This window comes from Pleurodeles waltl, chromosome 4_2, assembly GCF_031143425.1.
Source record: "Pleurodeles waltl isolate 20211129_DDA chromosome 4_2, aPleWal1.hap1.20221129, whole genome shotgun sequence".
Lineage (NCBI taxonomy): Eukaryota > Metazoa > Chordata > Amphibia > Caudata > Salamandridae > Pleurodeles > Pleurodeles waltl.
In genome coordinates, this window is record NC_090443.1 from 297,607,870 (window position 1) to 297,630,619 (window position 22,750).

Here is a 22,750-nt window from a genome sequence, read left to right on the forward strand (position 1 = left end):
ACTCTCAATGTGCCCTCCGCTCCGTCTCCCTTTCAGGGCAGACCTCCTCTCGCAGTCGCAGGGGCAGGTTTTACACCCCAACCTCCAGAGTCTGCACCTACATGCCTGGAGATTGAACGGGGCAACCTGAGTTCCTTCTCTCTCCCGCCTGATGTAGTGGATGTTATATTAGCGGCCAGGCGACACTCCACTAAATCTATCTACGCTAATAGGTGGTCTAAATTTGTTGCGTGGTGTGGAGAGAGGCAGATTGATCCCTTACGTGCTCATCTATCGGACGTTTTGTCTTTTGCTCTGTCTCTAGCGCAGAAAGGTTGTGCAGTGGCTACCATTAAGGGTTATTTGTCGGCCTTGTCAGCCTTCATTTGTCTTCCAGACCAACCATCGTTATTTAAATCCCCTATTGTTATCAGATTCTTGAAAGGTCTTCTAAATAAATATCCTCCAAAACCATTCGTTATGCCGCAATGGGATTTGTCCTTGGTCCTGACTTTCCTTATGGGGTCCACTTTTGAGCCTATGCATTCTTGCCCCTTAAGGTATTTGGTTATAAAAGCAGTTTTCCTGGTAGCTATAACATCTGCAAGGAGAGTGAGTGAGTTGCAGGCCTTATCGGTAAAGCCCCCTTATACAACTTTTTATGGGGATAAGGTGGTGTTGAGGACCAAGGCTGCTTTCCTCCCGAAGGTTGTTTCGCCGTTCCATTTGGCTCAGACAATTACTTTGTCCACGTTCTATCCTCCGCCTCATCCTTCTAAAGAGGAAGAAAGACTGCACCGTCTGGACCCAAAGAGGGCGTTGAGCTTCTTTATTGATAGAACAAAGGATTTCAGGCTGGAGGATCAGCTGTTCATCGGGTACGTGGGCAAGAGGAGAGGAAAGGCAGTCCACAAGAGAACACTCTCCAGGTGGGTTGTTCTTTGCATTAAAATCTGTTACTCTTTGGCAAAGAAGGATCCTCCTGAGGGCATTAGAGCTCATTCCACCAGAGCTAAGTCGGCCACTTCGGCCTTGGCCAGAGGTGTTCCTGTGGTCGCCATCTGCAAGGCTGCAACTTGGTCGTCCCTTCACACTTTTGCGAAACATTACTGTTTGGACTCTGAGGTCAGAAGGGACGGCCATTTTGCACGGTCAGTGCTGCAGGATTTCTTGGTTTGACCATTTAGGCACCCGCCACCGGGCGTGGTACTGCTTTGGGACTCTATTCATTAGGTGAGGAATCCACAGGTAGTTGTATCCATCAGAAGAACGAGTTACTTACCTTCGGTAACGACTTTTCTGGTGGATACATTAGCTACCTGTGGATTCCTCACGGTCCCACCCGCCTCCCCGTTGCCTTTCTGGTCTTACCAAGTAATCCTTGAGTGCGCTCCTCTTGGTCTTCAAGGTTGCAATAGATGTTGTATATATGGATACTTTTGTATATTTATCTGTATATATATATGTATATATCTTTGTGTATATACATGATTTGCATATATTTGTTTGTTTTTGAAAAAAAAAAAAAAAAAAAGAGAGAGAGAGTTATATTAAATTTACAGCTATTCATTGCAATATTATGTATTTTACAAGGTTATGGGATGTTGCCTTGCTCTTTCATTGCATTGGGTTGTTGTTCTCATGCACGTAAAAAATGTTGGTACTGACATCGGCACGTCGTCGAGGACCTCTTATTGCCTGTATGACGTCAGACGGCGTCGCATGGGCTAGAGTGACGTCCTCGTCGACGTGCAGAGACTAGGAAGAAGATTTCCGTCGAATGCTGGCGCCATGGGAGTATTCATTAGGTGAGGAATCCACAGGTAGCTAATGTATCCACCAGAAAAGTCGTTACCGAAGGTAAGTAACTCGTTCTTCTGGTTCAACCCCCAACTTCTGCATTATTTTCCATAATTTGGCCCAGTTTACTAAATCAAAAGCACTCGATAAGTCAATAAAAGCCATGTGAATGGCCCCCCTTTTTGCTTTTACATATTTGCTTGTGATAAGGAGGAGATTCAATATCAGCTCTGCTGTTCCCATGCTTGGTCTGAAACCAAACTGCATGGGTGTTAGGATCCTATTCTCTTCTGCTCAGGTCTCCAGACGGACCAGGATCACTCACCCCAGAATTTTTACCATGGAGTCTATAAGGGAGATTGGCCTATAACACTCTGGTGATAATTTGTCACCCTTTTCAAAGATAGGAATTAAAATGACAGATCTCCAGGTCTCAGGGATGTTGCCTAACACCACACTCTGTAGCACATTGGTTAACACCAGTCCCCAAAGATGTATATTTGATTTAAAAAGCTTGACCGGGACCCCACGGGGGCCTAGGGCCTTCATAGGGGCAGACTGGGTATTAGCCATCACCACCTCTTCTAACTGAACAGGCATGTTAGAGGGCGCTGGGGCTAAGTCTACAGAGCTGGACCTAGCTAGAGTATCATTCGGCTATAAATTCCTGACAGTGGGTATGAAGCGCTACAGAGAAGTGTCTCACCCACTTGGCGTCTGGAATCAGAACGTCTACTTTGGGGGTATCGTGATCAGAGATGAATGTGTTAATAATTTCCTCCCAGAATTTAGTGCTGTCCATTAATATGGTGAAAGCTGATAGGTCTTCCCAGGCTTTACTTCTTAATTCCCTTTTCATTTCTTCCAATATAATCTTTTAGTCTCACCTAGAATTTCGCATGTCCGCTGAACAACGAGGAGATGCTTTAAGAGCTGACTTTAGGTGTTTATGGGCCGCAGAACAGGCATCGCTAAATCATCAGAGAAGGGGAGCTTCCTGAAGTGTCCTGTGAAAGGTTAAATGCTCTGCTATTGATTTACATAAAAGCTAATATTCTGTTAATACAGATGTGCGGATAAGGGATTTTTCCAGGCAGACCAAAAAGGACTCCATATTTTCTTTGACAATTTTTTGACTAAATCTCACTTGATCAATTTTTTCCCACTTAGCTCTCATTCCTTTATTCTTCAAATACACTGGTTTACAACCTTTGTCTACAGAGTTTGTTAGTTCTAAAATGATTCACAGTAGATTGTGATCATTAATATAATTGGGAAAGATTTTAAAATTCGAAAACACAAGGTGCAGCCTCTGAGGATACTAATATAAAATACATGGTGCTTCTGGCAACCGTCCAGTGAACGTTGGAATGGCTTGGTGATCATTTGACAAGACTTTGCTTGTGGTTAATAGATTGTGTTTTAATATGAGAGTATTCAAAGCATCCAGAAGGGCAGTATTTTTAAAATGTGCCCTATCAGCACCACACAGGACATAATCAAATATTTAAAACCCCAGCCCTTAACAGAACAACGTCCTTGTGTGAATGTAAGTAGAAACTATCTAAGAACTCCTCTAGGTTCTCAATTACTTTGCATGGCTGTTGGTTAAAAATATTGTTATAAATATTTATCAACAAAATGTCATATTCCCCCGTTAGTGATATCAGGCTGACCAAACACTGAGGTGACGACCATTTAAGTGAAACATTGTCTTTTGAAAAATGTATAGAAACAAATGTGGCAAGACCACCCCAAGCCCTCCCTTTGAGGACACTAAGGGCCAGATGTAGCAAGGCATTAGCGCCTCGCAAACGGCGAAAAACGCCGTTTGCGAGGCGCTAATGCCTGTGCGCGATGCAGAAACACATTTTGCGAGTCGGAACCGACTCGCAAAATGTGTTTCCGACTTGCAAATAGGAAGGGGTGTTCCCTTCCTATTTGCAACTCGCACCGCGATGTAAGTTGATTTGTGACCGCAAAAGCGGTCACAAATCAACTCGCAGTTACCATCCACTTGAAGTGGATGGTAACTCATTCGCAAACGGGAAGGGGTCCCCATGGGACCCCTTCCCCTTTGTGAATGATCACAAAAATAATTTTTCAGAGCAGGCAGTGGTCCAATGGACCACTACCTGCCCTGAAAAATAACGAAACAAAAGGTTTCGGTTTATTTTTCAAAGTGCAGCTCGTTTTCCTTTAAGGAAAACGGGTTGCACTTTGAAAAAAAAAACCTGCTTTATTGAAAAGCAGTCGCAAACATGGAGGTCTGCTGACGACAGCAGGCCTCCATGTTTGCGAGTGCCCATAGTCGGTATGGGGCCGCAATTTGCGACCCACCTCATTAATATTAATGAGGTGGGTCATTGCGACCCCATACCGACTCGCAGAAGGTGTCTGAGACACCTTTCTGCATGTGGTTTTGCGAGTTGCAATTTGCGAGTCTCTATGACTCGCAAATTGCAACTCGCAAAACCATACTTACCTACATCTGGCCCTAAGGACCTAATTACGGGTGTGGGGGTCCGAGGACCGCCACACTCGTGGCTGTCAGACCGCCGCAGCTGTGACTGTCTGACTGCCCCATTACGAGGTTGCCGGACAGCCCCGCCAACCTACCTCTGTCTCTGCCGTGATGGAGATCCTGACGGGCTGACATCGGTGCAGGTTGGAATCAGTCAGGTCGGCACTGACCTCAGCGCCACCCTGCTGTTTACAACTTGGTTCTCTCCCAGCCTTTTCATGGCATTTTCACTGCAGAACAGTCGAGAACAGGTGCAGGGGGCAACAGAGGGGCCCCCACAATGCCCATGCCTATGGCATGGGCAGTTCATGGGTCCCTCTGCCCAGCTCCCTCATAATGCACACTGTCTTCTGTGTAAACAGTGCATATTACGAGGGTTCTGGTGCCCCCTGCATGCGTCAACATTGCAGCCGGATCTATTATGAGTAGGTGAAAATGCTGACACCACTTTTCTGCTGGGATGACCGGCGGAACCCAAAACCCAGCGGGAAAGTGTGTTAATGGGGGTGGCAGGGAGGAAGCCAGCACTGTGGCAAGCACCCCATCAGGAGTTTGGCGGACAAGGTCAAGGACATTTTGAGCCCTACCAACTATCTCTGACCTAAGTGTGCTCATGGATTGGCCCAGAGGTAGTGATACCAGGCTTTCGTCTAATTCCTCAATGCACAATGTTTTTTTTCCGGGGGGTGCTCACACAACTCGAGGAACATGGAGATGTAACTAAAGTAGCCCTGAAATCAGCCGCAGTAGTGGTGTGGTCACTCTCCCCTGTTCCATCAATCATTGTCTTCCAGGCCAGAGAGAACCATAAATCTATTTCCAAACAGGAGGTGAGAATCCGGATTTGGCCTTTTATTGCTATGGGTGACAACTTGATGGCTGGTTTTCTTCAAAGTAGGCGGGGATAAATGTTTATAAAAGAAATCCAATTGCTGAATCTTTATAGAACTTGATTTTATCCTTCCTACCCTGGCTTGAGCTAAAGCTTTCCCTGTTATCCAAGGGCTTCAAAAGTTTATAATTACACAGTCACTTAGGAATTGTCTCTCCAGAGGCCCAACACTCCACACAGGGTGGACAGAAATAATCTCATTGAAGAGGTCCCACGGTCGCTCACTTTGGTATTCAGTAAGTATGCCACCTTTTTTTAAGTACCATTGTTGATTCCAATGAACTGGCAGATAAATTAGGAAAGTTTGCCAAAACAACTGCCTACGGAGTGGCAGCTGGGTGAAGATTGATTACAGGGAGAGGGACTATACTAGTTGGTCTTCTATGTTGGTTGTTCTCAGTTTGGATCAGTGGTGTCTGGTCCCAACCGTCCAGAGATGTATGCGTAGAAGCTGCCACAGAAACATGATCACTTATCTGTGAATTAATGCCGACTTTTTCTGCAGCTGCTCTAGATTAATAAAAGGGTTCTTGTTTGATAGTGGGGGGTTGCCCCAGCAGCAGCGGTTAGGTCTGTGCCAACAAAAGGTCATCAGAACAAGCCTTACTGGATTTTTTCAGGATTTTTAAACTGTCCTTGATGAAAGCAAGCTGTTCATATATTGGGCTCAAATTTCTATCCAATAATTCATTAAGATGACCGCTTATAGTGTCCCACAGATTAGGGCCTGATGGTGGCAAAGATAGCCCTGCATACTGGCTTTGTGTCACTTGCACCTGTTCCAAATTACTTGACTTGGGTTTCTATGTTCTTTTCCTTCTTTTCACTACTGGCTCCAGGTCAGGTGAGTAGACAACAGGTTAAGGACCTTTACATTGAACTGGCCCATCCCCCGTATCTTCCCCCTCTTCGATGTCATTGTCACCAACCCCTACACATGGAGTTTGCATGAGGGAAGGGCAAACTGGAGGCCCAATGGTGTGCTCATTGACAGGTGGAGTGGGCCTAGGTGACATGGATAGCACGGATCAAGTGAAGTTCTTGGATGTATGACAAAGCCACTGTTCTGCCATATTGTTTTCCTTTGAAATAACGTCCACCACCCTTACCAAGAAACTGTCAATAGTTGTGTGGGATTGAGCACTTATGCTTGTATGATGGTCTGCTGCAACCGCAAGGAAAACTTTCCTTTTCCCTATACCTGCTACAAAACCCCAAAGAAAAAGGTTTGGGGTATTGCACAGTACGTGGTACTTGAGCTGGCAATAGCTGCTACCTGGCAGCAGGGGTCAAGAGGGTGAGCCCGGCCCATACTCGGATTATCTATGATGGGCTAAGACAGGCGGTTAGGCACTTTAGTAGTGCAGCTTTGCTCCTGGGCCCAGCCTTGCAGCGAAAGGAGCCTCAGAGACCTAATCCCACTCTAGACCAGCACCAAAGTCACTTTTGCGGGCAGGGAACTGCACTACAAAAAATATCTTTGTTAAGAATATTGTTGTTGTTAATATTGTTTTCAATATTATTGTTGTAAAAAATATTGTTTTTAATTATTTTCATATATTTTAGTTCATATATTATTTTTATGTACACAGTTGTTTGTGTATTGTCATTTTTTAAAAACAGTTTGTAATGTTAAGTGATTTAGAATTTTTAATTTAATTACTAATAGCAATATAGTGTCATAGCGGGTTGTTGGGTTTGTAAGGGGATAGGGTGGAAAGATAATTAGGTAATAATTAATTATGTAATACTGATTTATTTTACTTATGTTTTAGGTGTGGTTTGCTATGTTTGTAGGGTAAAGGGTGGGAAGGTAACTAGGTAATCATTAATTAGAAATTACTTATTAAGTGTTAATAATTTAATTGATTATTAATTATGAAAATTGTGTGATAATCATATATTCGAGTTATATTTTAATTATGGGCAGGTGGGTTTGTAGCGGTATAGGGTGAGAAGTTAAGTAATAATTAACAATTAATTTTCATTCATTAGTAAATTGATTATTCATTATGTATTTTATGTATTACCAATTTATTTTTGTTATATTTTAGTTGTGGGTTGCTAAGTTTGTAGGTGTACAGTGTGGGAAGTTAAGTGATAATTAAACAATATTTATTATTGATGTGTAGTAATTGATTATTAACTGCATACATTGTGTAAAATTTATATATTTTAGTGATATGTTTGGTGTGGGCTGCTGAGTTTGGAGGGTTATAGAGTGGGACATTAAGCAATAATTAACAATTCATTATTGTTAGAGATGGGGTCTCTGGTTGGCAGTCGGTTTGCACCCTGTCCAAGGAGGGACCCTCACTCTAGTCAGGATAAGGGAGAAACCTGCTCAGATAACCCCTGCTCACACCCTTGGTAGCTTGGCATGGACAGTCAGGCTTATCTCAGAAGCAATGTGTACAGCATTTGCAGATAACACACAGTAACACAGTGAAAACACTACAAAATGTCACCACACCAGTTTAAGAAAAATAGTCAATATTTATCTATGTAAAAAATGAACAAATACCTACCTAGGTCACTACCTATGTCCAGCTACATAATGCTACCTCCGAACATAGGCATGTTTGGTATCAAACATGTAGGAATCATACCCCATGCTTTTGCAAGCATTGGTTGTTTGATCCCATGCTCTCTGGGGGCTCATTAGATGACCCTCAGTACTGCCATTACAGCCTTCTGAGGTTTTCCAGGCAGCCCCAGTACTGCCATTACAGACTTTTGAGGTTTTCCAAGCAGCCCCAGACAGGCTTCTGCCCTGCTGTTACTTGAAAAGCTTGAGCCCAGGAAGGCAGAACAAAGGATTTCCTTTGGGCGAGGTGTGTTACACCCACTCCCTTTGGAAATAGGTGTTACAGGCTTGGGAGGGATAGTCTCCCTAAGCCACTGGAAATGCTTTGAAGGGCACATTTGGTGCCCTCCTTGCATAATCCAGTCTACCCAGGTTCAGGGATCCCTTGTCCCTGCTCTGGCGTGACACTGGACAAAGGAAAAGGGAGTGACCACTCCCCTGTCCATCACCACCCCAGGGGTGGTGCTCAGAGCTACTCCAGAGGGTCCCTGGAATTTGCCATCTTGGATTCAAGGTTGGCAGGGAACTCTGGGAGCATCTGAGTGGCCAGTGCCAGCAGGTGATGTCAGAGCCCTCCCCTGATAGGTGCTTACCTGGTTAGGGGATCAATCCCCCTTTCAGGGCTATTTAGGGTCTCTCCCTTGGGTGGTTCCTCAGGTTCGGATTGCAAGACTCCAGCACGAATCCTCTGCATCCTCCACTTCAACTTCTCACTGCATCTGGACCCTCCAGGAACTCTACAAGCTGCAACAGAGAAGCAAGATGCCTTCTGCAACATTGTAACTCCGGTTCCTGCCAGCAACTGCAACTGTTCCCAGTCGTGCATCCTCTGAAGATGGCCTATCTTCAGCCTGCATCAGAAGAGCAAAGGAATCTCCCTTGGGGTGAAGGAGTCACTCCCCTGCTTCTACAGGCACCAACTGCAATGACGACCGGCTGCGTGGATCCCCTCTCCTGCTGAGCTGCGTGGATCCTGCATCATGGGTGGTGGACTGAAGTGGCCCCGACGGTCCTCTCTTCCAACTGTCCAACTTTGATGGAGGTAAGAGCTTTCATGCCCATGCAAGCCAGTACCCCCATGCACTGCATATTTTGCAGCTGCCAAGGCTTGTTGGCATCCGTCCTGCAAGTTCTTCATGCATCTTGTAGCTCTGGTCCCCACCACTCTATCCTGTAACGCACAGCTTCCTCAGTGGTTCTCCGGCAACGTGGGAGCCTTTGTTGTAGTGCTGCATGGGCCTTTTCTGCAACTTCCTTGTCCCCGTGCTGTGGGACTCTTGTGTGCACTGCCTGGTCTTCTGTGGGCTCTCTAAGTTGCTGAGAGCCCTCTCTGACTCCCCCTCCATGGTAGAGTCCACCTGGTCCTTCCTGGTCCTGGGCAGCGCCACATTCCACTAACTGCGAGCTTTGAGTGTGCCGAGGCTTGTTGGTTGATTCCGACGACGCAAACCTGACTGCAATCCTCCATCTGGGGTGGGACATCACTTGCATCCTCTAGGAACCCGACTTCGTCTTCTTGGGTGCAGTATTGACTGTTCTTCTTCAACAGTGATTCTTCTTTTGCACCTTCATCCGAGTTAGCAGGGGCTCCTGTTTTTTCTGGACTCTTTTGTACTTCTTGGACTTGGTCCCCTTCTTCCACAAGTCTTCTTGTCCAGGAATCCACTGTTGGTGTCTTGCAGTCTCATCTGGGTTTTGCATAATTCTTCTTCTCGTTTCTGTGTGTTCTGGGAAAGTTACTGTGATATACTCCTGCTTTCCCGGTCACTGGGGTGGGTTCTAGTACTTACCTTTGGGATTTTCTAGTACTCCCAGCTCCCTTCTACACAGTACACTTGCCTAGGTAGGAGACCAACTTTTGCATTCCACTTTCTTAGTATATGGTTTATCCTCCCCCTAGGCCCATTTCTAACTATTATGATTTTCACTAATTCTGCTGTTTTCTAACTGTTTTAATGCCTATTTCTGCATATTAGTGTATATAATTTGTGTATTACTTACATCCTAAGGGAGTATAGTCTCTATGGTATTTTTGGTATTTGTGTCACCAAAATAAAGAATGTGTGTGAGTACAGTGTGACTACAATGGTTTTGCATGAGCTTTGCATGTCTCCTATATAAGCCTTGGCTGCTCATTCACAGCTACCTCTAGAGTGCCTGGCTTCTAGACACTACCTACATTTCACTAATAAGGGATAACTGGACCTGGTATAAGGTGAAAGTACCTTAAGTATCCACTGCAAACCAGGCCAGCCTCCTATACTAGGCTGCAGTGTTAGCAAGGCGATGCTGGAGTGTGGGGCCCACAGGTCACGGTGCAAGCAACGACTTGGTGAAGTCATCTGATGACGATGTTGGTGAGACCAGAGTCGCGGTGCGAAGTGCAGCAGAGCGGTTCTGTGCTGTGTTGGCAGGTCACGGTGCAGGACAGTGGCATTATTGGCGGCGTCATTGGTGGCATCGCAGTGGTTTTTCCTCTTGAACAGCACAACACACAGTTCCCAGTGCTGCAGGTTGAGAAACAGAAGTCATTGGTGTCCCTGAGACTTCCAGCAGGAAGCAACCTCTACTCCAATCCCTTGGAGAACTTTCTCAAGTAGGACACACAGCAAAGCTCACCCTTTGCACTCTTTTCAGGCAGAAGCAGCAACTGCAAGCCAGTCCAGCAAAGCAACATTTCAAATGCACAGTACTCCTCCTCCAGCTCTTTAACTTTTTTCCTTGGCAGAGGTTCCTCTTGATCCAGAAAGATTCTCAAAGTCTGGGGTTTTGGGTCCAATACTTATACCCCTTTTTGCCTTTGAAGTTGGCAAACTTCAAAGAAAAGTCTCAAGTTTTTGTGAGATCCTTCCTTGTCCATGCTAGGCCCCAGACACACACCAGGGGGTTGGTGACTGCATTGTGTGAGGGCAGGCACAGTTCTTTTAGGTATAAGCCACCACTCCTTCCTCCACTCTAGCTCAGATGGCTCATCAGGATATGCAGGCTGTACCCCAGCTCCCTTTGTGCCACTGTCTAGAGGAGAGGTACAAACAGCCCAACTGTCAAACTGACCCAGAAAGGGATTCAACAAACTGCCAGAGTCACAGAATGGTTTAGGCAAGAAAATGCCTACTTTCTAAAAGTGGCATTTTCCAACTAACAATCTAAAAACCAACTTCACTAAAAGATGCATTTTTTAATTGTGAATTCAGAGACTCCATATTTCTATCTGCCCTCAAAGGGGATTTACGCTTTAAAGTTATTTAAAAGCAGCCCCCATGTTAACTAATGGGAGAGACAGGCCTTGCAACAGTGAAAACTGAATTTGGCAGTATTTCACTGTTAGGACATGTAAAACACATCAGTACCTGTCCTACCTTTTAAATACACAGCACTCTGCCCATTGGGCTACCTAGGGCCTACATTATGGGTGCCTTACATGTATAAACACTTGCCAAGTCAAATTGGGAGTTTAAAACTGCACACACAGACACTGCAGTGGCAGGTCTGAGCCATGTTTACAGGGCTACGAATATGGGTGGCACAACCAGTGAGGCAGGCCAACTAGTAGCATTTGATTTACAGGCCCTGGGCACCTCCAGTGTACTTTACTAGGGTCTTACCAGTAAATCAAATATGCCAATCATGGATAAACCAATCCCCAATACAATTTACATATGGAGCACTTGCACTTTAGCACTGATCAGCAGTGGTAAATTGCACAGAGACAATAAACCAGGAAAAACAGGGTCCAGTATACCATAGAAACAGGAGATCAGAAGGCAAAAAGACAGGGGAGACACGCCAAAAAGCTGCCAGGCCTAACACACTTCCCATCCAGCTGAGAGTAGGGGGAACTACCCAACCCCTATGGAGTCCTCCTCACTAAGACGGAAAAACCTGGACAGACCAACAAAATTGGTGTGTTCTTTGCCAGGACGGTGTTCCACCGTAAAGTCCAACCCTGTAGAGAAATAGACCACCTCAACAATTTGGATTCTCACCCCTCATCTGCATTAACCATCTGAGGCTCCTGTGATCAGTCCGAACCCGGAAGTGAGACCCAAGCAAGTATGGTCTTAGCTTCTTCAGGACCCAGAGCACAGCAAAAGCTTGCCTTTCAGTTGCACTCCACTTCTGTTCCCTGGGAAGTAGTCTGCTGCAAAGGAAGAATACAGGCTGGTGTAAGCCCTCTTCCTTCATTCAGCCGTGAAAGTACTGCTCCCACACTATGCTCTGAAGCATCTGTCTGTACCACAAACTCCTTGGAGAAGTCAGGGGCCAGCAGCATGGGCGCTGTACACATGACCTCCTTCAGGGTGTTAAACGCAGTCTGGCACGCCTCAGTCCAGATCACCTGTCTAGGCTGCTTCTTAGAAGTCAGCTCTGTCAAGGGGGCAACAATGGTGCCATACCCCTTGACAAATCTCCTGTGGTACCTAGTGAGACCTAAGAAAGCTCTCACCTCTGTCTGGATCTTGGGGGGTGTCCAAGCCCGAATGTCATCAATCTTGGGTTGTAGGGCACTACCCGGCCGATCCCCACCTGGTGTCCCAAGTACATCACTGACCCCTGCTCTATCTGCTGCTTACTGGCCTTGATAGTGAGCCCTGCGGCTTGCAGCGCCTTCAACACTTCCCAGAGGTGGTGCAAGTGGTCCTCTCAACTGGAGCTGAACACCGCAATGTCATCAAGGTAGGCGGCACTGAATTTTTCAAGCCCAGCCAGGACCTAATTGACTAACCTCTGGAAGGTGGCAGGGGTGTTCTTTAACCTGAAGGGCATGATCCGGAACTGGAAGTGCCCCTCTGGTGTTGAGAACGCTGAACTCTCCTTGGCCCCATCGGTTAAGGCAATCTGCCAGTACCCAGATGTTAAATCAAATGTGCTGAGGGACTTGGCTAACCACAACCGATCTATGAGCTCATCGGCTCTGGGGATGGGGTGGACATCCGTTTTGGTAACGGCATTGAGTCCCCGCAGTCTACACAGAATCAAAGTTCTGGTGTTGCGCCAGGTGCAGCAGCCTTTTGCACCAGAACCACTGGGCTGGACCAAGGGCTGCTGAAGCGTTCAATCACCCCTAAAGCCAAGATCTTTGAGACCTCCTCCTTGAGGCTGGCCTTCACTCTGTCAGCCAACCTGTAAACCTTGTTTTTCACAGGCAGGCTTTCCCCAGTGTCCACATCATGCATGCATAGATAGGTGACACCTGGAGTGAGTGAGAACAGAGTGGCAAAGTGTCCCAGTAACTGGAGACACTCACTCTTCTGTTCTAGAGTCAGAGAAGGGGAGAGGACCATGCCTTCTACTGACCCATCCTGCTCCTTGGCAAACAGGAGGTCTGGGAGAGGTTCACTCTCCTCTTCCACCCCATCATCTGTAGCCAGAAGCATGGTTAACTCAGACCTCTCAAAGTAGGGTTTTGAGGCAGTTCACATGTAGAACCCTCAAGGGATTCCTTGGAGTCTGCAAGTCCACCGAGTAGGTGACGTCACTCTTGCACTCCTTCACCTCAAATGCACCGACCACCTGTCGTCCAGAGCACAAGGCTCTACGGGGGCCATGACGCACACTTTATGGCCAGGCTGAAACTCAATCAGAGTGGTATTCTGGACCTATGAGTGTTCCATGTCCTCCTGGCTTTCCTCTAGGTTCTCTTGTGCCAGCTTCCTGAAGCGTGCGGTCTGTTTTCCAAAGGTTAGCATGTAGCTAAATACATCCTCGGGTGGCTTACTAGGAGCTTGCTTCCAGCCTTATTTCACCAGACTCAGAGCTCCTCTGACCGGGTGCCCATACAACAGTTCAAAGGGGCTAAAGCCAATCCCCTGCTGTGGTACTTCCCGGTAGGCAAGAGAAAGCATGGTGAGAGGATGTCCCACTTACACCTCATGGAGTCTGACAGACCCCCAATCATACCTTTCAGGGTTTGGTTGAATCTCTCAACCAACCCGTTACTTTGGGGGTTGTAAGGAGTGGTGAATTTGTAGTTCACTCCATATTCCTTCCACATGACCTTTATGTACATTGACATGAAGATGCTACCCTGGTCAGATGCCACCTCCTTGGGGAAACCCACTCGGCTAAAGATCCCCATCAGTGCACGGGCTACAACGGGTGCCGTCACTGTCCTCAGAGGGATAGCTTCCAGGTACCGGGTGTCATGGTTCACTAAGACTAGGATGAACCTTTTGCCTCGGGCTGTCTTGGGGTTCAGAGGCCCCACTAAGTCAATGCCCACCCGCTCAAAAGGGGTGCTCACAAAAGGAAGGGGTTGGAGGGGGGCTTTACATTTCCCTCCACTTTTGCCGCTCGCTTGGCAAGTGTAACAGGAACTACAGAACGCATCTGAATATTTTCTCTTTTGGGGCCAACAGAAGTGGGTGACAAGCCTGTCAAAGGTCTTGCCCTGCCCCAAATGTCCTGCAGAGGCACATCATGAGCCAAATCCAGTAGGAAGGCTCTGAAGCACTGGGGTTTCCACCAGCACATGATCTGCTCCAGGCTCAGCAGCCTTAGGCTCGCTATACAGGTGATCATTCTCACAATATATCAGGTGATCCTGGGGCTCAGTGCCAGCTCCCTTGTGTTCGGCCTGCTGCCTAAGAACCATGAGAGTAGGGCACACCTTCGGCTCTGAACGAACTCCTCCCTGGTGGGACCCCCTTCTTGCTGCCAATGGGTCAGCTAAGCTAGTTCTCCCAGTTCGGCCACTTTTTCCCCTGTAGGTGCTGGGGCATCCCCCTCGAGGTCAGCCTCCTCCCGGACTGTAGGAACTTCTGGGGAGGTTTCCCGCACCCCTTGCCCTTTTTCTTGGCATTCACCTTGGCGACTGTTTCAATCTCCAGGTCTGTCTGATCACCCTGTCTGGCTGCCATGGACCGAGTGGTCACGCATGCCCACTCTGGCAACCCCAACATCCCCAAGTGCGACCTGAGCTCCATCTCCTTTCAGGGGACATTCTCCAGGTGGTTGCCCTGCAGACAGTCAACTGGCATGGTGGGGCTCACAGCTACCCTCAAGGAACCTGAGACGCCCCCACTCAAAGGGAACCTGCGCCACCTCACACTGGCGCTCCGAGTTATTCACTGCAACTACTTGGTGGAATACACCAGGATCTATTTGCTCTTCAGACACCAGGTGATACCAGACCGTGGTCACACTGGCTCCAGTATCTCTGAGACCCTCTACCCTCTGCCCATTGATGGTCACCCACTGCCTGTATTTCTCAGTGTTATCAGGCATTACGTTTCTCTGGACCATCTCTCCGCCCTCTATTGAGACAAGGGTAATCTCTGTGGGATCCCCACACCCACCTGGGACCAACTCCTCCCCAAGCGCTACTCTGGCCAACCCCTTGGTCTGCCCACCGCTGGGTGGCAGTGTCCACTTGGGACAGTTGGGATCCCTCTTTATGTAACCCTCCTGGTCACAAGCAAAGGATCTATGGTGCCGTCCTCTGCATGCTTTCCTGAAGAGGCCCATGGTTTCTGATCTCCTGGGGGGTGGGATTTCTTACCCAGGTTACTAGATTGGGGCCCTTTGGAAGACTTATTTTGTTTACCCTTGTCCCCCCACACTGCTGCTGGGAACACTGGCCACTTTTGGCAGAATCTTCCCCATATACCTTTTTGTGGACTCTGGTACTCACCCAGCAGTCCCCTCCATAGCAAGCTTCTTGGGGACAGTCAGCTTACTATGGGGGTGATTCTCACCCTGGCGGGCGGCGGAGGCCGCCCGCCAAAGTTCCCCCCTCCAGAATACAGCACCGCGGTCATTAGACCGCTGCGGGTATTCTGGGTTTTACACTGGGCTGGCGGGCGACCGCCAAAAGGCCGCCCGCCAGCCCAGTGTAAAACAACCTTCCCACGAGGACGCCGGCTCCGAATGGAGCCAGCGGAGTGGGAAGGTGCGACGGGTGCAGTGGCACCCGTCGCGAATTTCACTGTCTGCAATGCAGACAGTGAAATTCATTGTGGGGCCCTCTTACGGGGGCCCCTGCAGTGCCCATGCCATTGGCATGGGCACTGCAGGGGCCCCCAGGGGCCCCACGACACCCCATACCGCCATCCTGTTCCTGGCGGGCGAACCGCCAGGAACAGGATGGCGGTATGGGGTGTCTGAATCCCCATGGCGGCGCAGCGAGCTGCGCCGCCATGGAGGATTCAGAAGGGCAGCGGAAAACCGGCGGGACACCGCCGGTTTTCCACTTCTGACCGCGGCCGAACCGCCGCGGTCAGAATGCCCTGTGGGGCACGGCCAGCCTGTTGGCGGTGCCCCCGTCATTTTAGCCCTGGCGGTCGACGACCGCCGGGGTTAGAATGACCCCCTATGAGTCAAGTGTTGGTGCAGCTCTGCAAAACATAGACTAGACAAGTGCTCCCACACAATTAAGTTGCAGAGCCCCTGAAAATCCGTCACATTAATGTCCTTCACCCAACCATCCAATGCTCTGCAAAAAGAATCTACACATTCTAACAAAGTCTGGGAATCAGTTTTCTTACTCTGCCTAAACTGATCCCTGTACTTGTCAGGAGTGAGACCATACCTAGTGAAAAGGGCGTCCTTCATGTCAGCATAGGTGAGGTTGTACCCCTTAACCAAGCAAAGTGTCCCTCCCCTCCTCTGTGAAATGGTTCCACAATCCTGCTCCCCAATGCTTCTCAGGGACCCCATTCTTGTGGATGGATGCCTCATATCCCTGAAACCACCTATGTATGTCGTCTCCCTTCTTGTACTGTCTCCCTGCGTTTTTAGGAATGTGCCTAATCCTATCTGACTGCATTGAGGTATTGCTGTCACCATCATGGCTGGATCTGCTACTTACATCCAGCTCCTTTATTCTGAGCTCATGGCCCAAAAGCATCTTCTTTCCTCCATGGCCCGCGGCTCCCTCTGAGCCTCCATTTGTAATCTCTCCAATTCCTCTGGAGTCAGGCCTTTTGATCCACCGATGCTGCTTGGCTCAGGGGGTACCTTCCCCCAGCAGCTCCTCCACCCTCAGCACATCTTCCCTAGGATTTGTTTTAGCAGACTCCCCATTTGGATCCTCAGACTGCCCACTGGCAGCTCTGGCGGCTACCCAGGCCATCAGTGCCTTTTGTACCTCCTCCTTTTTCGTGAGGCCTCTGACCTGGACTTTGATGTTTTTGCGAACTGACTTCAGTTCATTCACGGTGTAGGTTTCCAACCTATCCTCCTCAAAAAACAAATCCTGGGATGCAACTGAAGATGCTCTTGATTGAGACATGATGTTGTTGGAGGTCACTTGAACTCAAGATCAAAAATAGGTCAAAGAGAAAAGAAAATCAAAACCAAAAATCTGTATGTGGCACGTAGTGGTCTGTGATATGGAAGTAGTGTACACCAGTCACTGTGGGTCAAGTGCAAATGCACATCCTATCCTCACTGCTGACAACCAATGTTAGAAATGGGGTCTGTAGTTGGCAGTCGGTTTGCACCCTGTCTAAGTAGGGACCCTCACTCTAGTCAGGGTAAACAAGATACCCGCTCAGATAACTCCTGCTCACACCCTTGGTAGCTTGGCACAAGCAGTCAGGCTTATCTCAGAAGCAATGTGTACAGCATTTGCACATAACACATATTAACACAGTGAAAACACTACAAAAGGACACCACAAAAGTTTTAGAAAAATAGCCAATATGTATCTATGTAAAACAAGACCAAATTCTGCAAGATTTACTCAAAAATACAGTTCCTTGAAGTCGATAGCTCCACCTGCGGCTATCATTGCATGGTAATCAACAAAACCAACAGTTCAGGCCGGCAGCGGTGTCGCGGACCAGCTATGGCGTCCGGAAGATCCACAAACAGTAGGATTTGCAGGGCGTCGTAATCCTTGCGCTGAGCTCTGGAGCGTGGCATCACTGGCATCGCAGGCATCACAGTGTCAGTTCCGGAGTCAGTGTGGGAGTGATTGGGCCCTTGAAGTCACATGCGTTGCAGATCGAATTCCGGGCTGATGAAGTCAAGAGTGCTGGCGTGGATGGCGTCAGGGCTGCAGTGTGAAGTGGGACGATGTTACATGCGGTACCCACAGGTCACAGTGGAGGCAGCAGCTCGGTGACGGCATCCAGCGGCGTTGGTGAGACCAGGGCTACGGTGTGAAGTGGGGCAGTGCGACATGGGGTGTCACCAGGTCACGGTGCAGGCATCGTCGTCGTCGATGCTGAAGCACTGTCATCAGTAGGCCCAAGCCGGCTGTGCGGGACTGGACAGTGCCCTCACAAGCGGTGTCCACAGGCCACGGTGCTGGCAGGGATGCCTGGGGACGACATTGGAGTCGATGGTGCTGGCGTCGGTGGGCCGGGCTGCAGTGCAGGATGGGACAGTGCTTTGTATACCTCACAAGCGTTGTCCACAGGCCACCATACAGTCAGAGGCGCCGGTGTCAGCAGGAGCGGCATAGTCGGGGATGCCCAGACTGCAGTGTGAACAAGGTGATGCTGGAGTGTGGGGCCCACAGGTCGCAGTGCGAGCAGTGGCTCAGAGAAGTCATCCAGTTACGGCGTTGGTGAAACCAGGGTCACGGTGCGAAGCGGGGCAGTGTGGCTCCATGCGGCATTGGCAGGTCATGAGTGTGAGAAAGTAGCCTCTTTCTAGCCTTGTTACCCCCACTTTTGGCCTGTTTGTGAGTATATGTCAGGGTGTTTTCACTGTGTCACTGGGATCCTGCTAGCCAGGGCCCAGTGCTCATAGTGAAAACCCTATGTTTTCAGTATGTTTGTTATGTGTCACTGGGACCCTGCTAGCCAGGACCCCAGTGCTCATAAGTTTGTGACCTATATGTATGTGTTCCCTGTGTGATGCCTAACTGTCTCACTGAGGCTCTGCTAACCAGAAACTCAGTGGTTATGCTCTCTCTGTACAAATTGTCACTAACACGCTAGTGACCAATTTCACCAATTTACATTGGCACACTGGAACACCCTTATAATTCTCTATTATATGGTACTGAGGTACCCAGGGTATTGGGGTTCCAGGAGATCCCTATGGGCTGCAGCATTTCTTGTGCCACCCATAGGGAGCTCTGACAATTCTTACACAGGCCTGCCATTGCAGCCTGAGTGAAATAATGCCCACGTTATTTCACAGCCATTTTACACTGCACTTAAGTAACTTATAAGTCACCTATATGTCTAACCTTTACCTGGTAAAGATTGGGTGCTAAGTTACTTAGTGTGTGGGCACCCTGGCACTAGCCAAGGTGCCCCCACATTGTTCAGGGCCAATTCCCCGGACTTTGTGAGTGCGGGGACACCATTACACGCGTGCACTATACATAGGTCACTACCTATGTATAGCTTCACAATGGTAACTCCGAATATGGCCATGTAACATGTCTATGATCATGGAATTGCCCCCCCAATGCCATCCTGGCATTGGTGTGACAATTCCATGATCCCCTGAGTCTCTAGCTCAGACCCGGGTACTGCCAAACTACCTTTCCCGGGGTTTCACTGCAGCTGCTGCTGCTGCCAACCCCTCAGACAGGTTTCTGCACTCCTGGGGTCCAGCCAGGCTTGGCCCAGGAAGGCAGAACAAAGGACTTCCTCAGAGAGAGGGTGTTACACCCTCTCCCTTTGGAAAAAGGTGTCAGGGCTGGGGAGGGGTAGCCTCCCCCACCCTCTGGAAATGCTTTGATGGGCACAGATGGTGCCCATCTCTGCATAAGCCAGTCTGCACCGGTTCAGGGATCCCTCAGCCCTGCTCTGGCGTGAAACTGGACAAAGGAAAGGGGAGTGACCACTCCCCTGACCTGCACCTCCCCTGGGAGGTGCCCAGAGCTCCTCCAGTGTGCTCCAGACCTCTGCCATCTTGGAAACAGAGGTGCTGCTGGCACACTGGACTGCTCTGAGTGGCCAGTGCCAGCAGGTGACGTCAGAGACTCCTTCTGATAGGCTCCTTCAGGTGTTGCTAGCCTATCCTCTCTCCTAAGTAGCCAAACCTCCTTTTCTGGCTATTTAGGGTCTTTGGGGAATTCTTTAGATAACGAATGCAAGAGCTCATCAGAGTTCCTCTGCATCTCTCTCTTCACCTTCTGCCAAGGAATCGACTGCTGACTACGCTGGAAGCCTGCAAAACTGCAACAAAGTAGCAAAGACGACTACTGCGACCTTGTAACGCTGATCCTGCCGCCTTCTCGACTGTTTTCCTGGTGGTGCATGCTGTGGGGGTAGTCTGCCTCCTCTCTGCACTAGAAGCTCCGAAGAAATCTCCTGTGGGTTGACGGAATCTTCCCCCTGCAACCGCAGGCACCAAAGAACTGCATCACCGGTCCTCTGGGTCTCCTCTCAGCACGACGAGCGAGGTCCCTTGAAGTCAGCAACTCTGTCCAAGTGACTCCCACAGTCTAGTGACTCTTCAGTCCAAGTTTGGTGGAGGTAAGTCCTTGCCTCCCCACGCTAGACTGCATTGCTGGGAACCGTGTGTTTTGCAGCTACTCCGGCTCCTGTGCACTCTTCCAGGATTTCCTTTGTGCACAGCCAAGCCTGGGTCCCCGGCACTCTAACCTGCAGTGCACGACCTCCTGAGTTGTCCTCCGGCGTCGTGGGACCCTCTTTTGTGACTTCGGGTGAGCTCCGGTTCACTCCACTTTGTAGTCCCTGTTCTGGCACTTCTGCGGGTGCTGCTTGCTTCTGAGAGGGCTCCTTGTCTTGCTAAGCGCTCCCTCTGTCCCCTCACGCAATTGGCGACATCCTGGTCCCTCCTGGGCCACAGCAGCATCCAAAAACCCTAACTGCGACCCTTGCAGCTAGCAAGGCTTGTTTGCGATCTTTCTGCACAGAAACATTTCTGCACGACTCTTCACGATGTGGGACATCCATCCTCCAAAGGGGAAGTTTCTAGCCCTTGTCGTTCTTGCAGAATCCACAGCTTTTACCATCTGGTGGCAGCTTCTTTGCACCCACAGTTGGCATTTCCTGGGCATCTGCCCACTCCCGACTTGATCGTGACTCTTGGACTTGGTCCCCTTGTTCCACAGGTACTCTCATCAGGAAATCCATTGTTGTTGCATTGCTGGTGTTGTTGTTTCTTGCAGAATTCCCCTATCACGACTTCTGTGCTCTTTGGGGAACTTAGGTGCACTTGGCACCCACTTTTCAGGGTCTTGGGGTGGGCTATTTTTCTAACCCTCACTGTTTTCTTACAGTCCCAGCAACCCTCTACAATGTCACATAGGTTTGGGGTCCATTCGTGGTTCGCATTCCACTTCTAGAGTATATGGTTTGTGTTGCCCCTATCCCTATGTGCCCCCATTGCATTCTATTGTGACTATACATTGTTTGCAGTGTCTTCTATTGCTATTACTGCATATTTTGGTATTGTGTACATATATCTTGTGTATATTTGCTATCCTCATACTGAGGGTACTCACTGAGATACTTTGGCATATTGTCATAAAAATAAAGTACCTTTATTTTTAGTATATCTGTGTATTGTGTTTTCTTATGATATTGTGCATATGACACTAGTGGTACTGTAGGAGCTTTACTTGTCTCCTAGTTCAGCCTAAGCTGCTCTGCTAAGCTACCTTTTCTATCAGCCTAAGCTGCTAGACACCCCTCTACACTAATAAGGGATACCTGGGCCTGGTGCAAGGTGTACGTACCTCTTGGTACTCACTACAAGCCAGTCCAGCCTCTTACAATGAGGCAGGCCAGCGGCATCCTTGGTGGCAGAGCGGTGGTTTCTCATCTTGAACAGCACAAAACACACAGTTCCCAGTGCTGCAGGCCGAGGAAACTGAAGTCTTAGGTGCCCCTGAGACTTCCAACAGGAGGCAAGCTCTACTCCAAGCCCTTGGAGAACTTTCTCAAGCAGGACATACAGCAAAGCTCACCCTTGGCACTCTTTTCAGGCAGAAGCAACAAATGCAGGCCAGTCTAGCAAAGCAACACAGCAAAGGGACATTACTCCTCCTCCAGCTCTTCAACTTTTCTCCTTGGCAGAGGTTCCTCTTAATTCCAGAAAGAGTCCCAAAGTCTGGGGTTTTGGGTCCAATACTTATACCCCTTTCTGCCTTTGAAGTTGGCAAACTTCAAAGCAAAGTCTCAAGTGTTTGTAAAATCCTTTCTTGTCCAGGCCACGCCCCAGACACACACCAGAGGTTTGGAGACTACATTGTGGGAGGGCAGGCACAGTCCTTTCAGGTGTAAGTGACCACTCCTCCCTCCACTCTAGCTCATATGGCTCATCAGGATATATAGTCTACACCCCAGCTCCCTTTTTGTCACTGTCTAGAGGAGAGGTGCAAACAGCCCAAATGTCTAACTGACACAGACAGGAAATCCACAAGCAGGCTGAGTCATAGAATGATTTAAGTAAGAAAATGTCTACTTTCTAAAAGTGCCATTTTCCAACCAACAATCTAAAAAACAATTTCACTAAAATATGTATTTTTAAATTGTGAGTTCAGAGACCCCAAACTCCATATTTCTATCTGCCCTCAAAGGGGATTTGCGCTTTAAAGTTATTTAAAGGCAGCCCCCAAAACAACCTATGAGAGAGACAGGCCTTGCAACAGTGAAAAACAAATTTAGCAGTATTTCACTGTTAGAACATGTGAAACACACCAGTACATGTCCTACCTTATAGGTACACTGCACCCTGCCTATGGGGCTACCTAGGGCCTACCTTAGATGGATAAAAAAGAGAAGGTTTAGGCATGGAAAGTGGGAACACTTGCCAATTTGAATTGGGAGTTTAAAACTGCACACACAGACACTGCAGTGAGCCATGTTGACAGGGCTATGAATAAGGGTGGCCCAACCAGAGCAGCAGGCCCACTAGTAGCATTTGATTTACATGCCCTGGGCACCTCCAGTGCACTGTACTAGGGTCTTAACAGTAAATCAGATATGCCAATCATAGATAAACCAGTCACCAATACAATTTACATAGGGAGCACTTGCACTTTAGCACTGATCAGCAGTGGTCAAGTGCACAGAGGCAATAAACCAGC